The following is a 14,045-nucleotide window of genomic DNA, read 5'->3' as shown; positions in this document are numbered from 1 at the left end:
TCAGTCCGCCAATTCAGTAGCTCCTCGAAATTCTCAAGCCCAGCAGGGGCATGAGGCAGCAAAGTCTGGAAATACTGTTGGTGGTCAGAACCGTCTATAGGCACTGTCAGGGCGTCAGGATACAAACACTCGTGGCGATGTTATCACAGGTATGCTAACAATCTTCATCTTTGATGTTTTTGCTTTTATGGACCTAGGATCCACTCTATCTTATGTAACCCCTTATATTTCCAAGAAATTTAGGATAGAACTCGAACAGTTGCATGAACCTTTTGAAGTAGCCACACCCGTTGGGGAATCAGTTATAGCTAGAGGTATCTATAGGGGTTGTCCACTGTTAATCTACCACCGCAGTACCATAGCAGACTTAGTAGAATTAGAGATGGCTGAATTTGATGTAATCATGAGTATGGATTAATTAGAGTCTTGTGATGACTCAGGGGGTTGTAGAACCAAAATGGTAACCTTTGATTTTCCTGATGAACTTATAGAATGGAAGGGTAATTCAGCAGTACCTGGGGGTAGATTTATTTCCTATCTTAGAACCAGAAAGATGATTTCCAAGGGGTATATTTACCAATTAGTTCGAGTCAGGAATACAGATGCCCAGCCTTCGACTCTCCAGTCAGTACCAGTTGTCAGTGAGTTTTCAGAAGTCTTTTTCAGATGATCTATCCGGAGTTCCTCCCGATAGGGAAATTGACTTTGGGATTGACCTACTTCCCGGCACTAAGCCGATATCTATTCCTCGTACAGAATGGCCCCAACAGAGCTAAAAAAGTTGAAAGTTTAGTTAAAAGATCTCTTTGACAAGGGATTTATAAGGCCAAGTGTCTCACCTTGGGGCGCACCGGTCTTGTTTGTCTGAAAGAAGGACGGATCCTTGTGCATGTGTATAGATTTTCGCCAGTTGAACAAGGTCACCATTAAGAACAAGTATCCACTTCCCAGAATAGATGAATTATTCGATCAACTTCAGGGTGCTCAGTGTTATTCCAAGATTGACCTCAAATCAGGCTACCATCAGTTAAAGGTTAAGAAAGTTGATATTTCGAAGACCGCTTTCAGAACCGGTTATGGCCATTTTGAATTTCTTTTTATGCCCTTCGGATTAACGAACGCACCAATAGCTTTCATGGATCTTATGAACAGGGTCTTCAAGCCGTATCTCGATTTGTTCATCATTTTATTTATTGATGATATTCTGGTATATTCCCGTAGTGAGACTGACCATGTAGAACATCTCAGAATAGTATTACAGACACATAAGGATCGCAAGCTTTATGCAAAATTCTCAAAGTGCGAGTTTTGACTAAAGTCAGTGGCATTCTTAGGTCATGTGATTTCAGGCGAAGGCGTTAAAGTAGATTTTCAGAAAATTAACGCTATTAAGAACTGGCCCAGACCTACCTCAGCATCAGATATCAAAAGTTTTTTGGGTTTGGCAGGCTATTACATGCGTTTTGTTGTGGGATTTTCCTCCATCTCAGCTCCGGTGACTAGGTTGACTCAGAAGAAGGTCAAATTCAATGGTCAGATGCATGTGAACAAAGTTTCGAAGAGTTGAAGAAGAGATTGACTGCTGCTCCCGTATTGATGCTACCAGAAGGAACCGAAGGGTTCATACTATATTGTGATGCTTCGGGAATTAGTCTCAGATGCATTTTAATGCACCATGGTAAAGTTGTGGCTCATGCATCTAGACAACTTAAGGCCCATGAAAAGAATTATCCGAATCATGATCTAGAATTGGCAGTTGTGGTTTTTGCACTTAAGATATGGTGTCACTACTTGTATGGAGTGCATGTGGATATTCTCACCGATTATAAAAGCTTGCAGTATATTTTCAAGTAAAGAGAGTTGAATCTTAGACAGAGAAGATGGCTTGAATTGTTAAAGACTATGATGTGGATATTCTCTATCATCCATGGAAGGGGAATGTAGTGGTCGATGCTCTTAGTAGGCGTTCCATGGGAAGTTTAGCTCACATTGATACAGATAAGAGAGTTATGACCAAGGAAATTCACCGTTTAGCCAGTCTTGGAGTTCGCTTTTGGACTCCGAGGATGGCGGTGTGATTGTTCAGAATAAAGCTATTTCCTCCTTAGTCGTTGAAGTTAAGAAGAAGCAATATAATGATCCCTGTCACACCCCATTTTTACCCGGAGGTTAAAATTAGAAGTATGACGTATTGGAGATTCCTGTTTTGTTTGTTGTTAAGGAGTCACCACCTAATTATTTATGGTGAATTAGGACACCTAAAGTTTATTAAAGTTATGTTTAAAGTTAACTTTATTTAAGGTCTGCGAAACTTAAGATTCCAGGTAAGGGTTCAATTAGTCTAAAGGGAAGGTATTAGGCATCCTTTAAGACCCATTAACAATGGTTAACCGACCGGACTAAAATTTAATTAGGCTAGGTGTAAATATAGTATTATAGAAAAAGAAAGTAGATTTGTAAGTATGGCTAAAGTTATAGATAAATATGTAAGAATGCTATTTAAAATAGAACTTGTAGGAATATGAGTGGTGATGTATAAAATAATTGATTAGTTGTAGATGAGGAGGGGGGATTAGTATTTAAAAGTGGAAAAAACAATGATTAACTCTATGTATAAATCCAATTGGCGTTGTGAAATGTGGTGCTGTACTAGCCTTTTAAAATATATGTAATACAATAGTATGAAAATTGAAATGTGGTGTTGAACTAGCATTTTAAAATATATGTAATACAGTAGTATGAACTTTTAAAATATATGTAATACAGTAGTATGAAAATTAATGCGTATAGTTATGGAAGATTAATATTAAATTGATAACTAGGGAAAAGAATTCATCACTATTAGAAATGGTAGTTTATGGCATTTAAATAGAATTACCATAAAACTTAAAAAGTTTTATAAAATGTTAAGTTATAGTTTAAAGTAGGGGATAGTTTTTAATAGGACACTTATGTTAAACTGCCAGGCCAGTACGAATTTGGGAAGGCCAATTTTAAAATCAGTACGATGTGGTAAACTAATCACTTATCCAATTCCATATGTCTAAATGCCGTATTCTATGAAAGAGGAAATCCTCTATTAATATCTAAAGTGAAACCTTAAATGAAACTTAGCTTTAAATTATAGTAACTTAAGTCTTAGCAATTAGTCATACAAATACAAATAAAGGTTAGTCACGCCAAACATATAAACAAGTATCATCAACAAATACATTAGCCAAAATAAACTCCCGATAGAAAAGATTGGATTATTTCGTAATTTCTTTGAGCGATGTAAACTGGAAATGATCGAGGATGCAGGGACTCCGTGCGATAGCGGCGTCGTTGAGTCTCAAAGTGAGACTCTTCGGCTCCGGTGTTCATGCAAACAAAGAAAATGATGAAGATTAGAATAGTGGTATGATTCTTTGCATATATATAAAACGAGTCAAACAAAGTGAGCAATGTTATCGTTCAATTCCCAGCAACATATAAATCAGGGAAGACAATGCAAATGTATACATAACCAAGTACATAAGGCGAGAACAATCAGTTCAGTTTCTTATCAGGCACGACAAACGAGCGAACAAAGAAAGTTTCTGTGGATAAGCTTGATTTTTTAAATTTTTCACGAATGGTATTGTCAAATATCCCTAGGCAGTTTATCCCTTAAAGAGCATAGGTTGTTTTATCCTTTATCAGGTGTAGCTTATGTTAACTCTATTACGTGGCATCAAAATGTAATGGAAACTCAATCCAACAAATAGTATTACCTCTCAGAGGACACAACAACAGTTCATGGTCCAAAATAAAACAACAAGATCTCAAAAAATGCAGGTAGCAAAGGCCTAAGAGATCGCCAAAGTGTAGTAACTGTTTGCAACAAACATAGTAACAAAATAGCAGCTCAAGAGTGTAGCACCAGAATCTCAGTAAAATTGCATTTTTTGCTTAAGTGTTGTCCGCACCCCAAACTTCAGTTAAAACAAGAACATTTGTCCCAGAAAAGTCAATAGAAAATGGCCAAAACAGGCTTAACAGTCATTGCCTCAGTTTGCAACTACACAGCCAAAACCAGTAGCTGGCTGCCCCAAACTAAAAATAACAAAAGCCAAGTTAAGAATGCAGGTTGACTGGAATTTTGTACATTCCAACAATGAGTATAAGCACAAGCAGATCCGAAATCAAACTAACACATTCATACTCGAGTTTCTGATGTTTTCAAAGTGTACCATCGTTTACCAGATATTTAAAATGGGACAGCCATTCGTCAACATGATTTATATCCTTTAAGTCTACTCAATTGCTACAGCCTCAAACTTGTGTTCTTTGCTAATTTCAACAACATGCTCTTTGTACATTACTTAATGGCACAAGACAGATTAGAGATATTCAAACAAACAGCACGACCATGTCGTCGTGTATTTCAGTTAACTCAAAATCTCAGTTACAATAATTCTCCTGAATTCCTTTGATCAAGATAGACCTAACACATGCATATTCTTATCTTTGGACCCAAATGGTATATTTAGACAGACTCGAGTAACAAATCATTCATATCTAAACAGATTCACATAAATCTAGCTTGTCTAGTATTCTTAGATTTCTTCAGACACTGAAATCAGTCTTCAAACATATTCAGCAGATTTAAGCAATATCCAAGGGCCATTTCAGTCTGTAGCATTTAGTGAACAGATTATACTACCTAGATTGGGCTTAAGTAACCATGTATCATTGTATTTTCTCTAAACCGCTAAGACGAGCTGAAACTTAACTAATTATTCGTAACATATTCCTTTGATCCCAATCGCTTAGAATATGCACTAGAACAACAATTTATGCTTAAAACTCATGTCTATGCTGCTATTATTAAACAAAACAAAAGGGACCAGATTATCCACGAAAACAGCATCTGCATACTAAACTTAAACCAAGCATGAACTAAACCAATAACCAACACCAGTTCACACAAAACAGCCGCATTCAACAAGGATATTCATGTTTGTAAATGGACATATTTAACAACATAGAGATGAAAACAGAACAGGGCAACAAAGCTGAAACGACATTAAATATCTAAATTCGTAAAACTCAGCCCTGCTTGATTAATTCCAGATTCCTAGTAAACCAGACAAAACTCGAATGATACCCACGATATTCAGAATCTAGAAACTAATAATGAGCAGTCCCATGAAGCAAACAATTAAAGTTCAGATCCAACTTAATACCATTATGACGCACAAGCTAATAATTCAGAGTCCATATAACTGATATACCTGATATATACTCTAATGTACAAATTCTTATAGCTCAAATGTATACAGGAACTATATATATATAGTATATTTTAGGTATATCTCCCATACTCTCAAATAGAAAATCAACACTTACATAAACAAGACATGTTTGAACATTACTATTACCAGCAAACGTCATTGGTTATACTAACATACCCGAGTGCCGCAATCAGGAGAATACGCCGAGTTACAAAAAAAAACTTGTTAAACCCACCAATCAACATGCTCTAATACCAACTAACACATAATTACTCAAACAAGATAAAAATAAATCAGAGGAGAACAGAAATGAAAGGAAAATTACACACCTTTTTCAGGTGCAATGAACGGGGCGTCGAGGTCTTGAATCTATGCTCGAACTCGAAACGAACCGAAACCCGGTTAAAGTAACTAGAGTTTTAAACAGAAAAGGAAAGGAAAATATAGTAATTGTTGGCTGTTTTTGTTGATTAAAATTGATGTTTGGTAGGTGATTTTTTTGGGTTCCAAAATCCTCCTCTTTGTTTTCCGATTGTCGGTTTTTTGCTAAATCCCGTGCCCCTTTGTTCTAAACAAATGTCCAGTCCCCTTTGTCCTAAACAATATTCAGTTCCCCTTTTCCCTCTCCTCTCTTCCCAGTCGATTCCGTTCCTCCTCTTTCCCTCTCAATTCCCCCTTCTTTATAGGGTTGTGATCAGGGTTTTAGAAAAGGAGGAAGAGAGCGTGGGGGGACAGAGATGAGTGGGTGACAGAGGCGCGGGGACAGGGGTAAGTGGAGAGGAGCGGGGTGCGAGAGAGACGAGGGAAAAGGGGAGCGGCGACGATGAGGGAAAAAGAAAAAAGAGAGAAAGAGATGAGGGGAGGCGGAGAAAGAAAGAAGAGAGAAAGAGAAGAAGGGAAAGAAGTAGGGTGAGGAGAAAGGAATTGGGCCGGACCCGGGTCGGGTGAAAATAGAATTGGGCTGGTCCGTTTGGGCTGGCCCATAAATGTAAATATGGGTTGAAAAATGTGGGTTGGGTATAGAAATGTGGGTTGTTTGTTTGGGTAGGAAATAATATTGTATTTGTATTTTAAGCCATTAATTTGCTGAAAAATATTGGTCCTTCCTCCGCTATTTTAATTATTTCCGGGCTAATAATTTAGTAACTAGTACAATATTTATTATGTGAAGATAAATAGTAATTAGTATATAGAAAGTAAGGATTTACAAAGTGTTGTCTTGTAATTAATTTAACGATTCCAAACCCGAAAGTGAAATGACGATGAACATTTAAAATTTGTGATAAATTAATACTTGTAATGTTAAAATAAAGGTAGCGAATATAAATAGCAGTGAAAATAAAGTATCTAGTTCGTCAATAAATTTAGACGTCCGAGTGAATAAACTTAAATAAAGGAGGGACAAAATTGGGTGTCAACAGATGCCCCTCTTCAACCGGAGGTGATGTAAGAATCTTCGGGCGAAGAAGTTGACGTAGTAGCCAATTTTGTTTGGACCAACGAATATGAATTTGTAAGAAAGTACGGTTTAGGAAAATTGATGGAAAATATTATGCGTACCGAAGGAATTATGGAAAATTATGGCCGAATCTCAGTTTCGAGTTGCCTACATATCTCGGGCTATACGAGAATCAAGCCATGTGTAGTTCGCAAGTTTTTGTGAGTTCATAATCATGCGGGGGTTGTAGACAGGTGACGAGAACGTTCAAGAATAGAACATATGCCTATAGCCTCCTAATTATAAATGTGGCGCGCAACACACCTTTAAGTAGGACTCTACTAGGCACGATATAAATTCTTCAAAGATGCCCCAGTGTTGAGTTATGGAGACGCTGGGGTGTAGAAAGGAATATGAGATTGTGAAAAGAGGAGATTTAGTAGAGTTTTAGCGGAGGATGTGAAAGAGAAATTAACCCACGTATCACGTGTTTGTGGACATAGGCGGAATTGAGTTCGAGAGTACATTCGTGACCCTTGCTTATGAGTTTGATATTCCTCTTCAGCAAATTTGCCCTAGTTCACTGCGTAAGATAAAGTTCCACGTTGTGTTGCGTCTCTGCAGGTTGTACTTTCTGTCCAAACTGAAATTCACGTCCAAATTAGTAATAAAGTTAAAAGTGTAAAGTTATAAATAATTTAAAATGATAGTAAATAGGAGTGTGAGGACGAAGGTGAAGCCGTGTGGCTAATGTTGTCTCTGATTGTCTTCAGGGACTTGAATGAATGCGTGATGCGTATGCTGAGGATGTGACAATATTTCCCGTTGCATTTGCAGATGATAGTGATAAGGTCTCCGGCTGTCTTCCGGGACTCGATGATAAATGATATCTGCGAATTTTAAGGTAAATTCACTAAAGCGGTAAGGTAGATGATGAAATAAAGGAATGAAGTAAGGAGAAAAATAAGTGTGTAGCCGTTTGGCTTATGCAAGTGAGGCCGTGTAGCCGGGTGATGTCTCCGATGGTTGTCGGGACTCAATGATATGCTGATGAGGCTGTATAGCCAAACGATGTCTCCGGTTGTCTTCGGAGGCTCAATGATAATTCCTGTAAAGTTCAGGGTAAAATTGTTAAAGTTGGTAAAGTAAATGATAAAGTAGAGAGTAAAGTCAAAGTGTAGCCGTCTGGCTTATGCGTATGAGGCCGTGTGGCCATGCGATGTCTCTGGTTATCTTCAGAGATTTGATGATGATTCCCGTAAAGTCCAGGATAAAGTTGTAAAGTGGATGATGTCTCCGGTTGTCTTCGGAGGCTCCAATGATAATTCCTGTAAAGTTCAGGGTAAAGTCGTTAAAGTTGGTAAAGTGAATGATAAAGTAGAGAGTAAAGTCATAGTGTAGCTGTCCGGCTTGTGCGTATGAGGCCGTATAGCCATGTGATGTCTCCGGTTGTCTTCGGAGATTTGATGATAAATCCCTCCGGTTGTCTTCGGAGACTTAATGTTGATTCCTGTAAAGTTCAGGCAAAATGGTTAAAACAGATAAAGAAGGTAATAAAGTATGTAGTAAAGTGATAGCATAGCCGTTTGGCTGATGAAGTCGACGCTATCGCAACAGGCTGAATCAATGACGCGTAATCGTGATTTGATTCGTCTTTAACCTACAAAACAGGTATATTCGTTAATGAAGTCATAAAGTTGTTCTGATAAAATAAAATTAAAGATAGAGTTTAGAAATAAAGCCGTTTGGCTTTTGAGGCGAGGCCATATTGAGCCAGATGATGCTTTTCGGTCGTGATAGACTTGACTGTTGATCTCGCGGTCTTTTAATTCCTGCACTCAAAGAAAAATTCTTAGTTTGGGAGGGGGGAAGTTGATTCGTGTTGACTCGAAGCTTGACGTGTTGGCGCTCCATTCATCCTGTTTGTTTGGATCTTGTTACCTCTGTTTAAGCCTCGGTAGATGAACAGTAGTGAAAGTATTGAAAGAAAGTTTTCCATTTGAAAAATATATACGTGAGTGTAAGCATGCAAGTTGTAAAATATTCTGCCAACTTCGGATTGTGACACTTCTAAAGTAATTGGTTCATAATACTTATTGTCTGGTAGCCTTAATCTTGTCGATGCACAACTGTTCTTTCGTCTATATTTTTCCAAAATATGCCCCAGTTTTGGGTTCAGAAAAGCATGCTAAATTTATGATGCGGTGCGACCGAACCTTGTATAGGTTGCCTACGTATCCCTCCAAGGAATCAGGTCAGAACGTAGTTCGTAAAATACATAAAGTGGTCTGAAGTTTTCTAATAAAGGGACCGAACCCGACGTGGATTGCCTACGTATCCCACCAAGGGAATCAGGTCAAGCGTAGTTCGCAACTAAAGGAAAGGTTGCAAACTAGGTTGTCTAACCTAATGTCGTACTTTGATTTCTTCTTGAATTGCTAGCTTTTAGGCTTATGTTATCACCTATCGGCTATTTCAATTCTTGTGAGTGGAATCTTGTCTTGTCCCCCTAGTTTCTTTGTTACTCTCTCGGAATGTGTGTTGTCTATTCGTACATTTCATGTCACAATCGTAGAGTTGACAGTTTTGATAAATAAAGTAGAAAATAGATGATTAAGAAAAATCAGAAATGCATTCATAGTTTTGCAATTCAAGCTTCCACAAGGTGAAGCAAAACAAACAAAATTTTGAGTACGGTTCAAGCATCAATAAAAGAAAACAAGTTCACTACATGTTCATGCTACCAAGGCTCTCGACGGATCGAGGACGAAGTACAAGTCCAATTCTTCAGAGTCTTTCCTGGTTAGGCGCCCCATATTGTTAGTGCCTTGGTGTTGCGAGTAGTTGTATTGGATTGTTCCCACGAGAGCGACAAAGTTGTTGATCTGACTCTTTCCGCACTGGACTCCTCTAAATCTTGGCATTTCCGTGAGCAGGCAAAGGATTGTTGACCACATTGGGCTTAGCTTCAGCGAGCTGAATTACTCCTTACTTAATCAGGGCTTCGATTTTGTTTTTAAGCCCATAGCAATCTTCGGTGGCGTGCCCAACAACTCCAGAGTGGTATGCGCAGCTTTTGGAACCATCAAACCATTTTGGGATAGGCTCGGGAATGTTTCCTTCAATCGGTTGTATTATGCCTGCTGCTTTCATTCTTTCGAACAATTGAGCCAAGGGTTCAGCGATCTGAGTGTAATTACGGGTGTTTTTGGTGTCAGGGTTTGGACGGGCTCTAGGTATAGTATGTGGTCGATTTTGGTAAGTTGGAGCTTGGTTGGGTTGATACGGGCGTGGGTTTTGATGCGGAGGCGCTCGGGGTTGGTAGTAGTTTGCTTGGGTGTTGTAAACGGGGTAAGGAGGTAGTGGAGCTTGGTAGGGTTCAGGGTAGTGGTAAGGGTGGAAAGTTTGTTGTGGGTGGTTAAAGCATGGAATGGCTTGGCTCGGCTCATGTCCTTGAGCGTTCATGACTGCAGCGACATCTTCCTTCTTCTTTTTAATCCCGTTGATAGAACCAGATTGTATAGCTTTGTTCATTGCTTGTAGAGCAATAAGATCCTGAATTTTCCCCGATTTGATTCCTTCTTCCAGTGCTTCTCCCATTCGAACAACTTCTGTGAATTTTTGTCCCATCATACCTATCATTTTCTCGTAAAATATGCCAGCCTGGCATTCAATGAAGGTAGCAGTCATTTCCCTATCATTCATCGGAGGTTGAACCCTGGCTGCTTCTGACCTCCAACGTAACGCATATTCGCGGAACGTCTCAGTTGACTTCCTGGTTAACTTAGTCATGTAAACTCTATCTGGTGTGATATCGGTGTTAAAACTGAACCTGTCCATAAAGTCTTGCGCCATGTCACTCCAACCACGCCATTTACGGACATCCTGTTGTGTATACCAAGTAAGTGCTTCGCCAGATAAGCTTCTTATGAAGAGCTTCATCCTTATGCTCTGGTCTCTGCCCACTCCAACCAGTTTGTCACAATAAGCCCTTAAGTGTGTATGAGGGTCGCCTGTTCCATTGAATGTATCAAATTTTGGCGGTTTGTAGCCTACGGGTAAATCGACGTCAAGTTGAACACAGAGATCTTCATACTCTACGCTCTTAGTTCCCCTAGCAACTTGAAGGTTTCTCATTGCTTCTTTGAGACTGTGGATCTCTTTTAGCAACATGTTATCTGCCCCTGCCTTTGCATCCTTTTCCATTTCTTCGTACTGATCTACCTCGGGTTGGAACCTGACCGTTACTGGATTGGTAAAGGCTTGTGTTTCTGCGGCGTATACTGGAGGAACATATTATGCATTAGGGGTGACAAAGTGTGCCCCGTGTATATGTTGGGTTGGATAAGTTTGGGCGATGGGAGTGTTTTGGACCGGAGGTGGTGTGTTATAAGTAGTGTTTATAGGTGGTTGATTTGGTGGGTTTAGATGAATGGTTGTGGGTAGTGGATTGGTGTTGGTGGGTAAAGGAACTAGCGATTGATTTGGTGGGTTGACGGGTGGTGGATTATGAGTAGCATAGGTAGTGTAGGTGGGTGGTTGATTTTGTGGAGGAGTATAGCTAGTGTAAGCGGGTGGTTGACTTTGTGGGAGAGTATAGTTAGTGTAAGGGGGCGGTTGACTTTGTGGAAGAGTATAGTTAGTGTAAGTGGGTGGTTGACTTTGTGGAGGAGTATAGGCGGATGACGGATTTGGTGGATTTGCGGGGGTGATCGGAGGTAAGTTGTTGTTGGTAGGTGCATTGTTTTGGGGAGAAAAATGCTCAGGAACTGGGGATTCGAGTGATGGGAAACGAGGTGGTTCTGGTGCAGTATTGCTAGGTTCAGAAGGTGAATTTTGGAGTGTGATGGATAAATTGGTCAAGTCCCTAACCCGATTTAGTTCTCCACGTAGATTCTCAATTTCTTGAGTCAGGCGGGCGATATGTTCATCCCGTTGAATAGCAGTTCCATGTTCGGAAGTCTCGGGCGGATCGCTAGAGATCACGATGTTTTCTACACCAGTCGGAATAGATGCGGCCGGATCAGTCATGGTAATTTCATTTCCTTGGACAACCCAACTACGTTCAGGTAACGATGACGTCTTTGACCTCGTGATGTAAGGATGGTCGGCCATCGAGTGTCAACACGAATCAACTCTTTTTTTGGGAATAAGATAAAATAAACATACAGTATAAACGATGTTAATTTCATGAACATATATAGGTAAAGTCATGGTCGCGTAAAGTTGAGTAAGGCATGTAGCAAATAATTCATCAAATAGAGTCAAACAAATTGTTAAACAGATATAAACGATTATAATAACGCGTCCTAATATGCATTTGACCTCTTTGCGCCAGAGGTGGGCCTAACGTTGTTTAAAGGATAAAATGTGCCATAATATGTCATCCCGTTGCTTTGATTAATTAAACAGATTCTATTTCTCAAAAGTAAAAAATAATGTAATATTTATTACATGTCAAATGAATACAACATAAAGTGTTTCCTAATCTAAATAAAGTGAATAAAATTTCTATGCCTAACTTCTAGCTTCATTTGTGATGCCCTTGATCTTCGTCATTTGTTGTACTCTGATGCAAATGCATACCTGTCATAGAAACGTTAGTCATTCCTTACTTCCTAAAGTTTAATTAATTAAAGCAAATAGTCAATATTTAGGCACAGTTATCCTTCAAACATGCATATAAGGTATGATTGGTGTCACTCGGGGTCGTGAACCCACTCGGACGTTTGGGTAAAGTCATCTAATGGATTTAATACACCAAGGGTATTAAACCTCCTAGGTCATGAAACGTATGCTCTTAATAAAGTGTGTTGGTTTAGCTCTATCTTAGGCTGACTAAGAGTTGGCTTCTTACAACACAAGGTTCCCCCAAGCGGACAACTTGGGAGTGGAAAGTCCGTGGCCGTCGACTGCACCGCTGATCGACTAAATCCACAAGATCAATCCAACTAAAGGGGTAATTTAGTAGTGAACGGGCGCGAACCGCGAAGCCGTTTTAAGTGTGTGAATATGTGTGAGTTTTCCAGAAGTGGAGGAAATATGAACGTAATGACAGTTTTATCAAAGCAGTAACACATAAACAGTTTATATCAAACAAACAGTTTATATCAAACAAACAATTAATAGCATGTAAAAAATAATTAACAAATAAATAAAGCGATTTCAAAATAAGCACACAAAGCCTACTTAAACTAAGTCCGTTATGGTTAGAACCTAAGTATTCCCCAGTGAAGTCGCCAAGCTGTCACACCCCATTTTTACCCGGAGGTTAAAATTAGAAGTATGACGTATTGGAGATTCCTGTTTTGTTTGTTGTTAAGGAGTCGCCACCTAATTATTTATGGTGAATTAGGACACCTAAAGTTTATTAAAGTTATGTTTAAAGTTAACTTTATTTAAGGTCTGCGAAACTTAAGATTCCAGGTAAGGGTTCAATTAGTCTAAAGGGAAGGTATTAGGCATCCTTTAAGACCCATTAACAATGGTTAACCGACCGGACTAAAATTTAATTAGGCTAGGTGTAAATATAGTATTATAGAAAAAGAAAGTAGATTTGTAAGTATGGCTAAAGTTATAGATAAATATGTAAGAATGCTATTTAAAATAGAACTTGTAGGAATATGAGTGGTGATGTATAAAATAATTGATTAGTTGTAGATGAGGAGGGGGGATTAGTATTTAAAAGTGGAAAAAACAATGATTAACTCTATGTATAAATCCAATTGGCGTTGTGAAATGTGGTGCTGTACTAGCCTTTTAAAATATATGTAATACAATAGTATGAAAATTGAAATGTGGTGCTGAACTAGCATTTTAAAATATATGTAATACAGTAGTATGAACTTTTAAAATATATGTAATACAGTAGTATGAAAATTAATGCGTATAGTTATGGAAGATTAATATTAAATTGATAACTAGGGAAAAGAATTCATCACTATTAGAAATGGTAGTTTATGGCATTTAAATAGAATTACCATAAAACTTAAAAAGTTTTATAAAATGTTAAGTTATAGTTTAAAGTAGGGGATAGTTTTTAATAGGACACTTATGTTAAACTGCCAGGCCAGTACGAATTTGGGAAGGCCAATTTTAAAATCAGTACGATGTGGTAAACTAATCACTTATCCAATTCCATATGTCTAAATGCCGTATTCTATGAAAGAGGAAATCCTCTATTAATATCTAAAGTGAAACCTTAAATGAAACTTAGCTTTAAATTATAGTAACTTAAGTCTTAGCAATTAGTCATACAAATACAAATAAAGGTTAGTCACGCCAAACATATAAACAAGTATCATCAACAAATACATTAGCCAAAATAAACTCCCGATAGAAAAGATTGGATT

Source organism: Lycium barbarum, chromosome 7 (genome assembly GCF_019175385.1).
Source record: "Lycium barbarum isolate Lr01 chromosome 7, ASM1917538v2, whole genome shotgun sequence".
NCBI lineage: Eukaryota > Viridiplantae > Streptophyta > Magnoliopsida > Solanales > Solanaceae > Lycium > Lycium barbarum.
This window is presented reverse-complemented; position numbering follows the sequence as displayed.